Below are 15,565 nucleotides of genomic sequence, written 5' to 3' on the forward strand. Positions count from 1 at the left end.
ATTTCCTGAAATCTTAGCTTAGGGTGCGTATAGGTCCCCGTATTGATGAGCCCTTGTTTTGTTGAGAAGGGAGGATGCATCAGATAATCTTTGGAGCCATGTTACATTAGGAAATTTGCTCTTTGCCTTTGCATTTTAACAGGACTGTTGAACACCCTTCAGTGATTAGTGTATTGGTGCCATAGCATGCATAGTGTTGAGAGCACTTAGAGCCGCAATCTCAATTTCACACAGGTGCAGACAGCAAATATTGTTTCTTAGCAATTTCAGGCTCATACACTTAAAAGGAATGTAGAGATGTTTTTCATTTGCCTGTTTATATGCGCTGTGCATACCGTTTTTGGAGGTGCTGGGGTCAGTGGTGAGCCGTGTGTTTTGGGCTGACCCGTTGTGTTGCTTGACATCATCTGAACCTGTTGTGTTCATATAAATCAGGTTCACCGAGGTGCTTTCCTTACAGTCACCGAGTCTGGGAAGCAGCTTCTTAAACTCTACCCCATACCCTTGACTGTTAAACGTGAGGGGTTTTGAATGACTCCCATTGAGGAGGTTTGGTGTTGGTTTCTCCTGGCTGGTGTCATCTTCCCAGTTCTGATATTACCAGGGACATTCTCGGAGCAGCACGGATGTTGTTGGTTTATTGAGGGGGGGAGGTGGGTGTTGAGCTAATTCTTTAGCTTGAAGGTCTGCTTCATCTTATTTAGCCTTTTAGATTTTGCAAAACAGCCTTGCCCCCTTGTTGGGCTGCCTGGAACTATGCTTTCACTTTAATTTAGTCACCTTGAAAGGGGGCTGCCAAAAACAAAGGCAGGACCCAGCCGTACGGATCAGCTTACACCAAACCGGCATTGTTGCCTGAGAATATCTCTTGCAGTGAGAGAAGCTTGAAACCTGCAGGGTGTCTTTTTATGAAAAAAGCAAAATATATACTTATTTGTATGCATAGACCACCTAGGGGAGTTTCTTTTGAATTTTGCACTGTTTTAAACACTCATTGATGTGAGTGCTTATTGCAGGAGCAAGGACAAATAAGATGTGCAGTAGCTGAAAGGGCCATTTTTGTCTGGAGGTGCACAGGACCGGAGTAAACAAGATTCATTAGAATAAGAGGAAGGAGGAATAACTGCGGGGACATGTCACCTGCCAGCGTGGTGATCCAGGACCTCGGAAGTCGGAGCGGCGTTGTCTTAACACCTTTGAATGGATGACAAGTCTGCTTCCGTAAGGTGCTTCCTGAGCTACGGAGAGAGAGGTTGTATGTGGGGGGTAAGTATGAATTTATAAATATTTATGTATTGCTTTATTAGAAGATTAATAGCTTCTCTTTGTCCTCCTTCCCCTCGTTGGTGTCCAACTCTAGGATGCTACTTGCCGATCCTTGCACAGACGGCTAATAACAATTCCTTCCAGGCTTGGTGCTGGACAGGCAGGGCAAGGCACAGTGGCCCAGCCATGGTGTCTTGTTTGGTTGACTTTTGGGGTGGAGGAATTGCTGTTTCTTTGTGATGTTTGCAAGAACCCCCAAAACATGATCGGAAGCGAGGAAAATATTTAAATCTGGACTCTGATACATTTTATTGCCGAGAAAGTACATACTTTATAGCTTTTGTGCAAAGTTTTTTGTTTCAAATTGTGCAGTGTCAGAGTACAATTGTTTTACTGGAGTCTCATAGAGAGATGAAATAGAGCTACAACAATTTCCGAAGAAGAGGTATTTGGTGTAACTTCTAGAAATGAGATGGGAGGTACCTGCGGTCCTTTTAGGACCTACTAGGACCTTGGACCACTTAATTTTAATTTCTTGGTGCTAGTGAAGTAAAATGTAAAACTTAGGCAGAACTTTTCATCTCGAAGGCTCACAGGGCGTTGTGCCCTGCACGCTAAATTGAAGCCGACTCTAGGGTGGCTTGTAACAAGCTTTTAAGACTTGAGCAGTAGCTCAAAAGTAATTTGATACATTCAAAAGCAGCAGGAGGAAATGTTAGTTCAGCAAATTATAGCCACTAATGTGATGTGAAAAGGTCACTCAGTAACCCACCCAAATCTAGCAGCGCTGCTTCACAGCTTGGCAGGGATACTGCCAGGTAACCTGAAAGTTTGGGTAAAATTTATGAATAGCCTTTAAAAAGAAATTTTAAGAGCTGAGAGGTTGCTGTGTGCCCTCCCTAACCATGCGTTTGAGTTCAGAATTTTATTATCTTTCAGTGCAGATTTCTGCTAATGAGCTTAAGAGTAGCTGCACCCTTTACCTGCAGGAGGAAGCTTTCCTTCCTTACACCTCCCTTCCGCGCTCAGAAAGTCATTCGGAGCCTCAGATTTGAAATGCCTGGGTTCTTCTTAAAGATGGTTGAGAGCAATGCTGCCTTGGTGTGGGATGGTTTTGCTTTTACTTTGAGGGGGAGGCTTGTAGGCTGGATATATCTTTATATCAGCTACCAGTCAGTGTTGGCATAACTTGCTGCCAGGCATTATGTCAGCCTTCTCCCCATCCCTGCCCCATCCCCTGTAGGGATGATGGCCCTGCACCATTAACTCGGGCCACTTAGCCAGAGTGGGTCCTGGGAAAGCATTCCTTGCCCTGAAGTTGTCTAGAGCAAAATGGACCTCCAGGAGTACGGGGAAACCTTGTAGGCAGGAGCTGCTGATGGAGTATCTGCGGGTACAGGGGTGGGAAACGGGTGCCAGATGTGCTGGTCTGCTCTAGTGGCTATCAGATGCTTTAGAGGGTAGTTCTTTGAATTGTTGTGAAAGGTTTGATTGTTTTTGTTGTTTTTTAAATGGCCTCAATCACCGTGGTTTGTAAAATTGATTTCTTGCTGCCTTTTCCCCAGAAGGTACCATTACACGTGAATAGACCTTTCAAATTCAGCTCCATTGAAAATAATGGAATTAGTCTGTGCTGTTGTTCCCATTAAGGAGATCAATCTTGTTTTGAAAACCCCTGTGCTTTTGAGAAGAGGAGAACTTGACAGAAGGATCTACCTTTCTGCTGGGCAGTATTCCCCTGGAGACATCTGCTCTTGGTGGGCATCCCTTGATGGCCGCTTTCCTGTTTGGGGGAGATTTGCTGTGATTTGGGAACTGGCATTTCCTTGAGTAGCTTTATGCTGTTGCTTCTGTTAGTTTTTAATGTTGATCCCTTTCCACTCTTCCTTTATCTTTTATGACATTTATGTCAGGTCATGGACAAATAGTTATGTACTCCACGGTTTTATTTTCAGTAGTGCTATCCTCACGGAGCATAACTAGCAGACTGTATTTCAAAATTGTCTCCTGCTTTTCCTCTGCCAGAACTGTTAACTGCTCTTCTCTGTTCATTCAGAAGAGCTTATTGCTGCTGTTGGGTCTTTGATGGCCTCTTTCCAGAGCTTCCTAGCCCTTTTAGAGCCAATTCTTTGCTTTCCCTGGTTGGACACTGAGCCGTTGGGGTGTCCTCGATGATTTGTTGACTAGAGGCTCTGGATCCATGGAAGCCATGGATTTCTTCTTGCCAATCCTGAGTAATGCAATATTGTGTTGGCCGCTTTGCTTCTTGTATTACCCTATCTGTTCTGGTGTATTTTTATATATATATAAAATATATACATATATAAAATAAACAAGGAAGTTTCTGTAGCAAATAAATCATTGTTGAGAGAGGGCAAAATGACACTAAATTGGCAGCTTTACGGAAGGTATGATGCCTTTGATTGATTTGTTGTCACAGAAATGTAATGTACTAAACATGATGAAGATTAAGGATGTTAAGATGGTTGAAATTCAAGTTGCATAAGTGTTTGGTGTTAGCTTTAGAGCCTCTTACAGAATTTTAATGTTGAAAATGCAAAATATTTGTTGTGTGCTATTCCTTAGGAGCCCTCTAGACGTTTTGGAAAATTTGAGTTCTTAAAAGAAACAACAAACAAAAACCCAGTCTGAAAGTATTTAGTATTCACAGTTTATGAATTAGGTAGAGACACATTATTTTTTTGTGATTAATAGTGAGCTTCTGAGATGCATTAGACACTATTTACAGAAACTGAGCACAAGAAATAATAGTAGCATTATCCTGAACCTCGTAATTACTCTCAGGGTCCAATTTTACATTGTATCTAATGTTCAAGAAATAATAGCACCGTATTTTTCAGCAAATGATTATTTAGGTATTTAGATAGATACATGTACAGCAGGAGAAAATATTAGTTAAACTAAACAATGCCTTTTGAGGGGCCTAGGAATTCTTTTCTTTTTTTTTACCTTTTGCTCTGTCTTTTGTAACCACACCCCGCTCCCTCTCTCTCCTTCCTCTTCTTCTTGGAGGCAGGAGTTCACAGAAACAAATACATGGGCTTTGTATGGAATCCCAGTTGGAGTCCTCCTCAATGCTCTGCATAAGTAACCTTTCAGAGCCTTTTATTGCCCTTATCTCCCAATCCCGGGATGCCTGCTTTGGCCTCCATCCGCTCCACTTCCCCTCTTTCCAGCTGCTAATAAATCCTAGTTTACTTAACAAAGCGGCACAGAAAGGAGCCTGCAGACAACCTGGGAGGTTGCGCGTCCCCTCTGAGATCCTGCCCGTTTGCTTACTGCAGGGAACCATCAGGTGGACTTCTCCAGGAGAACACAACCGCACTCCTCGCTTGGACTGGGTGATGTGCTGCACGTGAACATACAGCACCAACCATCTTGGCTCCCCTTTTCCCTTACGTGAGGCACAACTCGCTCACCTCCACTTTTGTGGACAATTCTCATCTTGCCCAGTTGTCTTTCTAACAAGAGCCCTCCTTGAGCTTCCACTGTCAGCTTCCATTGCTTCTTTCCTAAATACTCAAATAGACATCTTGCTTTCTCTCCTGGGGAGACTCTCTCCATATCTGCGCAGATACTGCAGTGTCTTTCTTAATGATATCCTTCACCATGATGCTGAAGAGGCGAAAAAAAAAGAAATGCCCAAACTTGACAACAGTTAAGCTGGTGACAAAAGACTGTCATATTGACCAGTGTAGTCTGCTTGTTTCTGTTCCCCTCTCTCTTTCACAGTGATATAAAGTTGGACTGTGAGCTATTTGAAATCATCTCCCTGTTTTGCACCTGCACAGCACCAGTAGCTGGGACTCATGGTCATCACTGCCACGAGCTCTGCGCTTCTAAGGAAGACCGAGGAACATGTTTTCAGACGTGTTGGCAGATGTTAGGGACCCTCAGGCTTGTCTGACAATGGTAATTTGTCAAAAACCTGCAACATTTGTTGGGACTTTGCTTTTGAAAGCTGCCCCGTGTTAGCGAAGGTGAGGTGATGAGAGCCCTTGTTTTCCTTGCAAAGACAAATGGAACTTTTAGGCAAGAATTTTGTTGTTAGACCCTGACAATGCAACAGGTTTTTGTGTTGTCCATGGACACTTCTTGCCGTGAAAACACGCAAGATGAACTTAAAATTTCATTTACCGTAGCTGTATTTTGCTGCTCTTTTCTGCATGTGGAAGGGAATGAGGCTTTATTTGCAAAACACCTGGTAGCCGCATCTCAGGTACTTGATGTGCTGGAGACCTTACATGCAGTGACTCCATGGAGAGGGTGACCCTGAAGGAGAAGGTTGGCTGTGGGTGGAGGAGGTCCTGCTTCTAGCTCCATCGCCGACTGCCATGAATCCAGCTTGGTTTTCTTTGTCCCCTTCTTTCATCTTTTTCTCTTTAAAGTTTTTTGGATATTGATGGTCTCTTTTTCTTGTGTGGTGTAGCTGACACCAAAGCCCTTCTGCACTACCTAAGCGTGCTCTATCCACGCGGTCAAGCTGTAGCGATGGCCTTTCACCATCGTGCTGGGACGCAATGAACCAGCATATGCGTCTGCCGCCACTTCAGCATGCGATTCATAGGCAGTCCTTGCTGCCGCGCTGGTGGAAGTGGCATCAGGACAATGAAAAGCTCGTCTTGCACGTTGGTGTCTCGGCTGAGTTTGCCAAGTCCTCGCACAGAGGACGGGGCCTTCATGACTTGCAAGCAGAGCAGACTTGAGATGAAAGTCACTAAACTACAATAAATGGGGAGCTCCAAGGTATCATTTTCAGAACTGCATTTCAGAGTATAGCAGCTCTTTAAGCTGATTTCAGTAATGAATAATTAAAGCGTAAAATACAAGAAGAGTAAATATTTCATTAAAATACTAAACAGAAGCTACAAAATCTGTTGAAGACAAAGGAAGCTTCATTTTTTCTTTTCCTCCCCTGCCTTTCTCTTTATCCTTCTGCATGGAGAACCCTGGTCTGGAGAGAAGGAAACGGGGATGCGCAGCCGTCAGACCACTGTCAGGAGATTAGAAATTCCTCCTTACTCATTAACCGCTCTCTTCTGAATTGTCCTTTATAGATTAACTTGTGGGTGCAGTGATTCAGATAATATCGCATGTATTCCTCCTTTCCTGGAAATGTTTGCGGACCTTGTAAACAAAAGAGGCTGGGAAGCTTCATAGCTGTTCTAGTGAGAAGAAAACGTGTTCAAGCTCCAGACAGAAGTTATGTGTTCAACAGTAGTTAATTAGTGGCTAGAACACAGGAATATATGGAGTTGCATTGTGTATTTGCTATTAAAATTAATAAAACCTTCACAGAAAATGGCTGATTAAGAAATTGAATGATACTACACAGTAAATAAAAAAATAAAGCAAGTCCTTAGAGTAATTTTTCCAGACTCCCCTCTCTCCCCCTCCATGTTCTGGACTTTTGCAAAATGTAAGATTATTTAGGGTCTCTGTAGTTAGAAGTCAAATTAGATACTGGTTGACGCTGTGTTTATTAATCAAGACTAGTAATTACAAAGTGCTGTTCATTTCCAAGAGGTATTCAAGCAATCCTCGCTAAAGCCCAGCAAGAATAAATAGATAATATGTATAACTGGTCAACGGAGAATGAGCATTCAAGGTTGATGAAGATCTAATTTCCATTTTAAAATGAAACCAAATCTAATCTGAGGAATTAGAAGCAATAAGAACGATGCGTTAAAGGGTATTTATAGGCAATGTTGATCTTTCTTCTGCACTGAAGCCTGCCAGGCCTCCAGGTCAGCAGGACCAGCCTCGTACCTCGCCGACTGACGGCAGAAGCAGATCCGTGTGTCATGGCTGACATGGACTCTCTGTCCGTCACAACCGCACCTGGGAGGAAGTTCTTCTCTCACCGCTGGTTTGTCTATGTTTGAGCAAAAGGTACCATAGTCAACACCTTGCCGTCCCTCCCAAGGATCAGCGTGGCTCTTGCGCGCTGGGCCAGGTTTCCACGAAACAGAAATCCTGAGATTGCTTCTGATCTTTATTTCCCATGATCGTACTGAGTGTTGCCCAGAGACGCTCACTGGTGGTTGCTTGATGAGTCACCCTGGTTCTGATGTCAAAGGTCACTTGGGATTAAATTTAATAAAAAGAATTTTCTGCTGGAGCATCGTATTTCTAAGTGCTTGGATACCCAAATAGAGCCCCAAAATCTGAGTTAAATACGGAGCGTGTAGAACAGTTTAACACTGGACAAGGTGATTATTTAAAAAATTATTTAAAATATTAATAATAATTTTAAATGGAAAAAAAGAGCAGTGAAACCAACAGAGCAGAATGGGAATGTGAAATCCTGTTGGTCTCTGATCACTTGGGACTGGGAGCCTGGAGCACCTTCCAAAGCTGGAGAAGATGCCCAGGCAGGAGGCGACCAAGGGGACAATTTTGTTTTATCCAGAGGGGTGAATGGCGGAGCTGGAGAGATGCGGAGGGAAGGGAGAGATGTGGGGGGAAGCTTCGGGCTCAGCGATGTGGGGAAAATGGCCACGAGCCGAGGTACCTGCAGATTTAGGGGGCTACTACACACGTGGGCTTCTTGGCTCAGGACCCTTGAGTGAGGTCTGCCCAAGCCCCTTCTAGGCACTAAATCCCGCTTCGTGCAGCCTCTTAACCCGAGCGCTGAAGTTGCTCCTTCAGAGAAGTCACGAGGGAATTCTGAATATTGGCTGGTGCTTGTCAAGCATTTGAAGATTAAATATGCTGCGTGTGAACAAGTTTTTGCTTTCCTTGTATTGAACTTGGATACCGAGGTGATGAGCATGGTATAAATATCTAGAGAGAGAAATGTTGAGCATAATAATTTTTATTGATCTCAAAAGCTAAAAGACCTTCCTACAACTTTCTGCTTTTTTGGTGTCTGATTACTCATTTATGTCCATATAATCGTGCAATTATGTTTTCAGCAGAAGAATTGGGAGGAGGAGATTATCATTTTAGTAAAACTGTTATTCCTGAAATAATAGTTAATTTCTTCCAGTTGTTTGGTTTAAGGTGAAGACAAATGGTGGATCGCTTTGGGTGGGATTAACACATTGCGCGTGTTTTGAGCGCTGGTTGGCTCAAACAGGTTTACAGGCTAATGCTTTGTTTTATTTATGATAAACCTCTGCTTAGAAGACCTTTTAGAGTTTGGTGGTTTTTTGGTTTGTTTGTTTTGGATTTTTTGTTTTGTTTTTTTTTTAAGCTGACATAATTTAAAAAAACCAGTCTAAAACCAATGGGCCCTCATCCTCGAGATAAGCTTTTTATAAATGTGATTTTTTTTTTTTTCCCCTAAACAAACAAAACCCTCTAATTATAAAGGATTGCAGCTTTCAGATAGCTCTGGTATGATTTAATTTGCCACTTGCTCTCATTATCTGAGTCACTTCGAGGGAAGAAAATACGGCTGGCGGGATGTACTTGTGTTAGGTATGCTGCAGGAAGACTGATACTTCTCTGTTGCACTATGGTAGCAATATCTTTGCGTGTTTGTTCCTGATATGTTAGGAAGACATAGGCCCTTTCAATTTAAGGTGTGTAAACAGTCGTATGGTTATTAGTCCTTTTGCTAATTTTTTATTCTTTCTTTTTTTTTTTTTAAACCGTCACTGTCTCTGAAGTGTGAACCAGTTTTGGAAACGTTTTGAACTGGCTTGGTTAAAAATGGGCTTTCCTTTACAAAGTCTTTTGATGAGCTGAAAGAGAATATTACAAAGCTATTCCCGCTCTGCCATGAGAAATGGTCGGGAATGGATCGCCCGTGAACGGTTTGGCGATGCAGCCCCACGTGGGGTGGAAATACACACTTATGAGGGAGGTTCCCGTTAAGTATCTTACAAACGCTGATGAATAGTTCCATCCTACTCGCAGACACACTTTGTCTTGTGCTGGGAGAGCGATCGCCGAGCAGCTGTGCTCGAATTCCTCTCAACGCAGTTGTGTCTCAGCTCTGCTCGAGGCAAGCAGATGATGCTCCACGGCTTGACAAGACTCTGCCCCGCAGGGACGGAGTTGGGTGAGTGAACTGACAGGGGTTCTAGTTCACAAAATGGGCTGGAATTACTAATTCTGGTAGCGGGAGTGTGAAATACAGGATTCCTGTTTCTGTGGAAGAAGAAAAGCCCACCATGTTGAGCAAGCAGTCGTCCCTTCAGAGCTGGCTCCAGAAGGAGCAATACATTTGCATTTTTGCCTTTTTATTTTTTTTTTTTCCTGGTATGTGCTCAAAATATGTAAAGGTTGCATGTGGGGGGAGAAAAAGCAACCCCACAAAAAAACCACAATTAAAACATTAATTATTAGTGCTGAGAGTATTTTGAGTCATTTTTGTATTTAATCGGCTGTAATTAAATACTCAGTGAACACAAAATTAGGTCATATATTATGTAAATAGGATGAGACATCCACTAGCTCCAGCAACAAATGCTTTGGAGTCCTTAAGGGTACGATTCGCGATTGGACTCTTGGAGCCTAATTGGTTCTGTCTGACCCTGATTCCCTTCTCTGCCACGTGCCCACCTGGACGCAGAGCCCACACCGAGGGGGATGTGGGGTGAGACCCACCACGGGTCATCCACTGCCTCCAGCTGCGGCCAGCGAAGCCTCCCCCTTGCCTGATCTTCTCCGACGGTTTGAGAGGAGCTCTTTGAGATGAGCTCTACCCGGGGGAAGGCTTTCTCCATGCCCCCAGGCCACCTCTCTCCTCTGCTGTGGTCTGTCCATCTGACTTGAGTGCATCCTTTAGACGCGGGCAGAATGAATTTAGGTATATTAAAAAAAATTAAAATTAATAGGTGCTTAACCGTTATGCTGAGTGAGGCTCAGGGTGCTCGGCACTGCCCAGGATCACGCCCTCCATTCTCTTAACATGCCACTTGATAACTTCTGGTTTAGCATTCATAATTACAAATGCCAAACCTGATTTCGCTCCCTTTGAGGATAGTAGAAGCAGTAACAGGTCCATTATTGTTAGTCAGAACAATTATGTAGCTCTTAAAGGAAGAGAAAAAAGAAAAATAAAAAATCAAGCTGTTGGATTCTGCTTTCTCGTGACAGGGACTTGCCCGCTGCCGATGCATGCTGTGTGAGGCCGCGTTTCACGGCGGTCTCAAGTCGCCTCATCCCCGTGTCCTCCACTCATCGTAGTCTTTGTTCCCGTCTCCAGAAGTGGCTCTCATGGAGCACCACCGTCCTCCCCCGTTCCTTTCTCCCCAGCTCTCCGACTTCTCACTTTTCAATCCGAACACGAGCCTCTGCAGGTACAAGGCACGTGGAGAAGAACAGGAGCGTGTGAGGAGGTGCTGGTGGCTGAGCGGGGAAGCATGAAGGAAAAATTGTGGGTAGCTACCTTCCTAACCTCTCCTGGCCCTCCACCATCCATTTGTTTCTCATTCTCCCCTATTTTGTTCCCTAGTGAAAGAGGCTGCAATTCAAAGCTGAGTAGGAGATGATACATCCAATATTCTGTTTGAGTCCTTCAGGTGTTAGTTTTCTAGAGCGTGTGTGGCTCGGTACTGCTTGTATTCTTGAGGTGTTGGAAGAAATAGATTTTAGTCTGTTATATTTTGAGTTTTTAAGAGAGATAATGTCTTCCCTAGCCTCCCTGCTTCTTCTGTGCCACCCCCCCACGCCCCCACCCCCCGCAAAGCACCTTTATTTTATAGAATTTCTTTCCTTAGTCCATAACTGAGTCCTTGTAGATCCCTGACAAACAGCAGCGTAGGTTTGTATCAGTAAGAAGAGATGAGCCTTGTTGTTGGGAGCGAGGGTGATCCACGGGGAGGTGCGGTGGGAACTACGCTGCTCCTGAACCCTAACATGGGGGATGGGAATTAGTCTGTAAAAGGGAAATCGATGACCGTATTGCTGTAAGGGAGATGGCATGCGATTTTTATACCTAGGTAGCTTTTTTCTGAACTCACCGTGAGAGAGGAAGCTGCTGGCCTGTGTGAGAGCTGGGCTCTGCACCTCGAGTTAATCTGGCTGGAGTCGCAAGGAAAGGACGGCAGCACTGGGGCGCTCAGCAGCATCAGGCGCTTCTCTCTCCTCTCGTAGCTCTGAACGGCAAATTATACAGTTGCCTCCCTCAATTTGCCTTGCCGTATTACCTCTGGAATTGGGATATAATACCTGTCACGTGCAGTCCAATGTTTAGAAGCGAAAAGCTTATTTATCTGGCTCAGCTGCGATAGACTTACGTGGATCTTTAAGGTTGGCTGATGTGTTGTAAAGGTGGGCAACTCCTAGGAGGGTGGTGGGTGTGATTTCGGGAGTGGGATGTTAGTTACTGTTTGCTTTCGGTGATAATAACAGCTGGGGAAAAATGAGTCAGGCTGGACAGGCTGAGGACCTGATATTTCACTTTCAAACTTCCTTCTAGCTGGGTGGGTCAGGCTTGACTGCTTTCGGCTTCGTACCGTCAGGAGGCATGGATTTGGCTTATCAAGCAGTGCTGGGCTTGCTAAGTGGTTGGCAGACATTATAGAAAAGCGAGATGCTATTCATGCTGCAGTGGATAAGAAGTTGGAAAGCATTGGTTTAAGATTGCAAGAGGCTGAGAGGAAAATTGAAGTCATGGAGATAACGATCATTGGACCTAATGCTGCTCTTGCTGAGAATGCCAAAGACCAGGTTGTAAGGCGTGCAGAAGTCCAGTTGATGATCTGGAAAATAAGTGCAGATTGAGTATTATCATCTTGGTGGGAGAATCTTGGGAATATATTGACGGAGGAGCAGAGAGATTCATGCGCTTGTTGCGGGGTGCTGGTCGAGCTGCATAAATGCTGGGTGAAATAGCGCTTCAGTACGCCGTGCGGGCATCACGTCAGTGAAATAGCAAGCTGCTAAAGCAGTGACTTTGCAGGACTATAAATCAGTGAATATTATTAAATGACACAGTTACTGGAAATTGGTCCATATGTTTCAACTCCAACAAAAAAAACCCCATGTTTTTTCACTAAGTGTAGGGAAGTCATTCAGTCTAAAATCTCAGGAGGTAATTTTAACGCTCTGTGACTTCTGTGTGTCATTCGGATTTGGCTTTTTCTCATCTATCCTAAAAAAAAAAAAAAGAAGTTTAAAATTGGTCTCACTGAAAAGCATCCAGGGTACTCCGCCTTCTTATTGCCAACAGGTTATCATTTAATAAAACACTTTCTATTTATATACAAATTGTCAGAGAGGAAAATCTGGACTATAGTCGGTGCCATAGGCCTACATCTTTTTCTTTTTTTTTTTTTTTATTTTTTTATTTAAAAGAGAGAGGAGAACGAGATTTTAGGTTAAACTGTTTTTACCAACTGCATTATGCGCCAATAGGTAGTGAATAGATAACATCTTCTCAGTTGTACGCACAATCAGATTTTATCCTCCAGCAATGGAGATTTTGTGTGCAGCTGCTGACAGAAGATTCTATTTGCCTGACAAAGGCCTCCGTAGACAGAGAAGTTTTCCCCCATTGACAGGAGTGGTCCTTCAGCACAATTTTGGACCGTCCACCTTTGGAAGTGATCCTTCTTGAAGGTCCACTGATTTCCTTCAGGCCATTAAATATCTCCTGTTAAAAAAAATTAAATTATTTGTATTAAATCTAATACAAAAATTACCATTCTGCCCTTTTCCTCTGCATTTTTGCAGTTGCCTTGACCTGCTTTCCTCTCCCTGGGCCACCAGTGACGTGTCCCACTGCCCCGGGCTGGGAGGGAGTTGGGAGGGCGGCCACGGCATCGTGCTGGGTTGTGCCTGCTCGTGGTTGTACGCTTGCTTGGGGAGGGCTCAAAACAGGGCTAAGTGGATTAACCATTCATTTTTCTGCATTATGCTTTTGTGCCGGATCTGTCTGTGCCTCGATACTGGTCGTTCCTCGCAGAAGTGCCGTGGGTATCGCTGTGCGGCGTGTCTGCATCGGCTTCATTCCCTTTGCAAGAGAGCAAGGGATGGCGTCCCCTTCATTCTTTGCAAAGGCGGTTATGCGTAATAAAAACATGTTGTGTTAATCGGTCCTATCTTCTCAGATTGCTTGGGATTTCAAACTTTGTTTTCCTGATATGAGAACGGATAGACGCTGGATGTTTTCCTTTGGCCTGGGGCTTTCTATAGTAAAAGAGAATTTGGAAAGCAAGGATTATATTCTAGCCAAAGGATAATTTAACGTAATGCCAGGTCTGATGATTTAAAAGATTTAAACCTCTCCTGACCCAAAGTGTTCTTATGTTTTGCTTTTCCCTGAAATCCCCATAAAGTGGATGGAGTTTATGGTTTATGGGCGTCTGGTCTCTGTGACATCTCTCCATGCGGAACCCAGGGCCAGTTCGGGGGAGTCTGTGTTGGAGTAACGCTCCTCGGCTCACTCCAGCATCGAAAGCAGTCAGCGGGGTCTCTGTTATGTTGTTTATTAATATCTGTATCGCAGTTGTGCTGTGGCACATGATGCACGGTGAAAGGGGGTGTGCAGGCTGCTGGACCGGCTCCTCTCCCAGCTGGGGAGATGCTTTGGGCCGAGGTCCGTGGCGTTTTTCATGAGCTGGTTGGGTAGACCCTTGCTGCTTTTTGTCGACTCGTGCTCGGCTGTGTGGGGAACCGGACTGCCTGGCGAAACAGCCGGGAGATGGGGAGGAACGGAGGAGGGAAAGGAAACAGGGCAATTAACTCTTCTCGGAAAGGACAAAACGTTTGTTGTGCTAAAAATACGCAGCCACATTGCTGATACTACATTTTGCGGCAGTGGCACTGAGCTATTTCAAGATGATGAATGGGAGGGGCAGCGATACAGATCTGCTTAGAGAAATATGGTGGCCAAAAGTGTGCTGAGAGTCCAGGGAGAGCCATGGACGTGGTGAGCATCTGCAAGCTGGGGTCCAGCAGGCAGCGTCCAGCAGACATCCCTGCCTGCCTGGTGCGAGATTCCAGCGGTGGCAGTCCCCCTGCTTTTTGAGGGGCTGAGCAGATGCCGTCTCGCTGGGGAAATGTGAAGACAGGTGAAGGACACATGGTGCACGGAGGCGCGCATCATCCCGCATCGGTGGGATGCCGTGAACTCCTGGGCAGGCGTCTGCCGGGAGCCTGTAAATTCACAGCGGGCAGGGGCTGAGCCTGTAGCTGGTGTCCAGCTCGGAGTATTTTTTGGTTTTGAACTGCTGTTTGCAGGACCAGAGGGGTGGTGGGGGAGCATGCCCTGTGGCTACCCACCTCCTGGCCAGCCCTGTATTTCTGCTCCAAAAGCTTCCCCAGCCAGCAAAGCTTCCTGGCTTTCTGCTACAGGTGACTTTTGGTTTAACTCCTCTGGATTTCTGTGCTGTACCAACAAGCGTAGGAATACATTGCTGTGCGCCGCTTAAAATGTAGATCTTTTTTGATTACCTGTGCTTAGGAAATTTCAGTGCTTTGTGGTGTCGCACATGCTCCTAATACATTTACAAGCAAACCACACACTGGGACAAAACTAGGTCACTGGTAGACTCCTTACTGGACAGATGTTTAATTTTCCCAATTCACCCTCCATATTAAACAACATAATTCTAATTTTAAGGGTAGCGGCATCTTGCTGACCATAGCTAATTTTTATTGTGGGTCCGTCAGAAGGTTGAATTTTAGAGGCACAAAATGAGAGTTTTTTTGTACATGGGAGAAAGCGGGATATTTTGTCTTTGACTCGCAGTGGGAGGTCACAGCCTTTTGTGCTGGCAGCTCTGAAACCAGCACAAACTGGGGTGATTAGCTCCCTTTTCTAATGAGTACACAAAGCTGATTGTGAATGAGCCAGTGGGTTCATTGTGCAACCTTGGCCTGCGTTTAATCCTTTATGTGAGACCCCCTTTTACACAGGAACAGCAATCGGAATCCAATTTACACCGGGCTGGGCATTAAATCTCCTTACGCAGGCGATACTGCTAATCAATGAAATTGAAATTCAGTTGCCGTTAGGAGTCTCTTCCCTCCCGTTATGCCACTCGCTTTCTGCTATGCCGCGGGTTTTGAGAGAGATGAAGCCCTTAAGTGGGAAACACTTTGTCTTCCTAATACAAGAATAAACAATGTCTCGCTTCTTGGCAAAACACATCCCAAGTACTGTGTAACAAGCAGGAGAGATCTTAAAAGTCCATCAAGAGACGTTATGGTAATTTTGCAAGAACGACCACCTTGCTTTTAGTGAGAATTATCTAAATATGAAGATAAAAGGAAGAAGAAAGGGAGCTTGACGTGTAGAGAGACACATGAAAGGTTTCGGGAGAGGCTTTCTGTGCTGCACAGAGATATTAGCGGTTGAGTTTTCTGGCAAGCACCT

General features: G+C 44.6%; 1 protein-coding gene across 2 annotated transcripts in view; it reads left to right on the forward strand.

Annotated features, from left to right (window-relative positions):
* The window catches only part of NEXMIF (neurite extension and migration factor), a 169,832-nt gene that overhangs the window by 49,919 nt on the left and 104,348 nt on the right, over positions 1-15,565 (forward strand). Inside the window, exon 1 of one of the 2 annotated variants that reach the window (XM_074601875.1) lies at positions 1,125-1,266. The exons of the other annotated variant lie outside the window; for it this stretch is intronic. The gene's annotated coding sequence lies outside the window, so the exon portion shown is untranslated. Of the gene's footprint in view, positions 1-1,124; positions 1,267-15,565 lie in introns of those variants that run through there. 2 annotated transcript variants of the gene reach the window in all.

Source organism: Larus michahellis, chromosome 9 (assembly GCF_964199755.1).
Source record: "Larus michahellis chromosome 9, bLarMic1.1, whole genome shotgun sequence".
In the NCBI taxonomy this organism is placed as follows: domain Eukaryota; kingdom Metazoa; phylum Chordata; class Aves; order Charadriiformes; family Laridae; genus Larus; species Larus michahellis.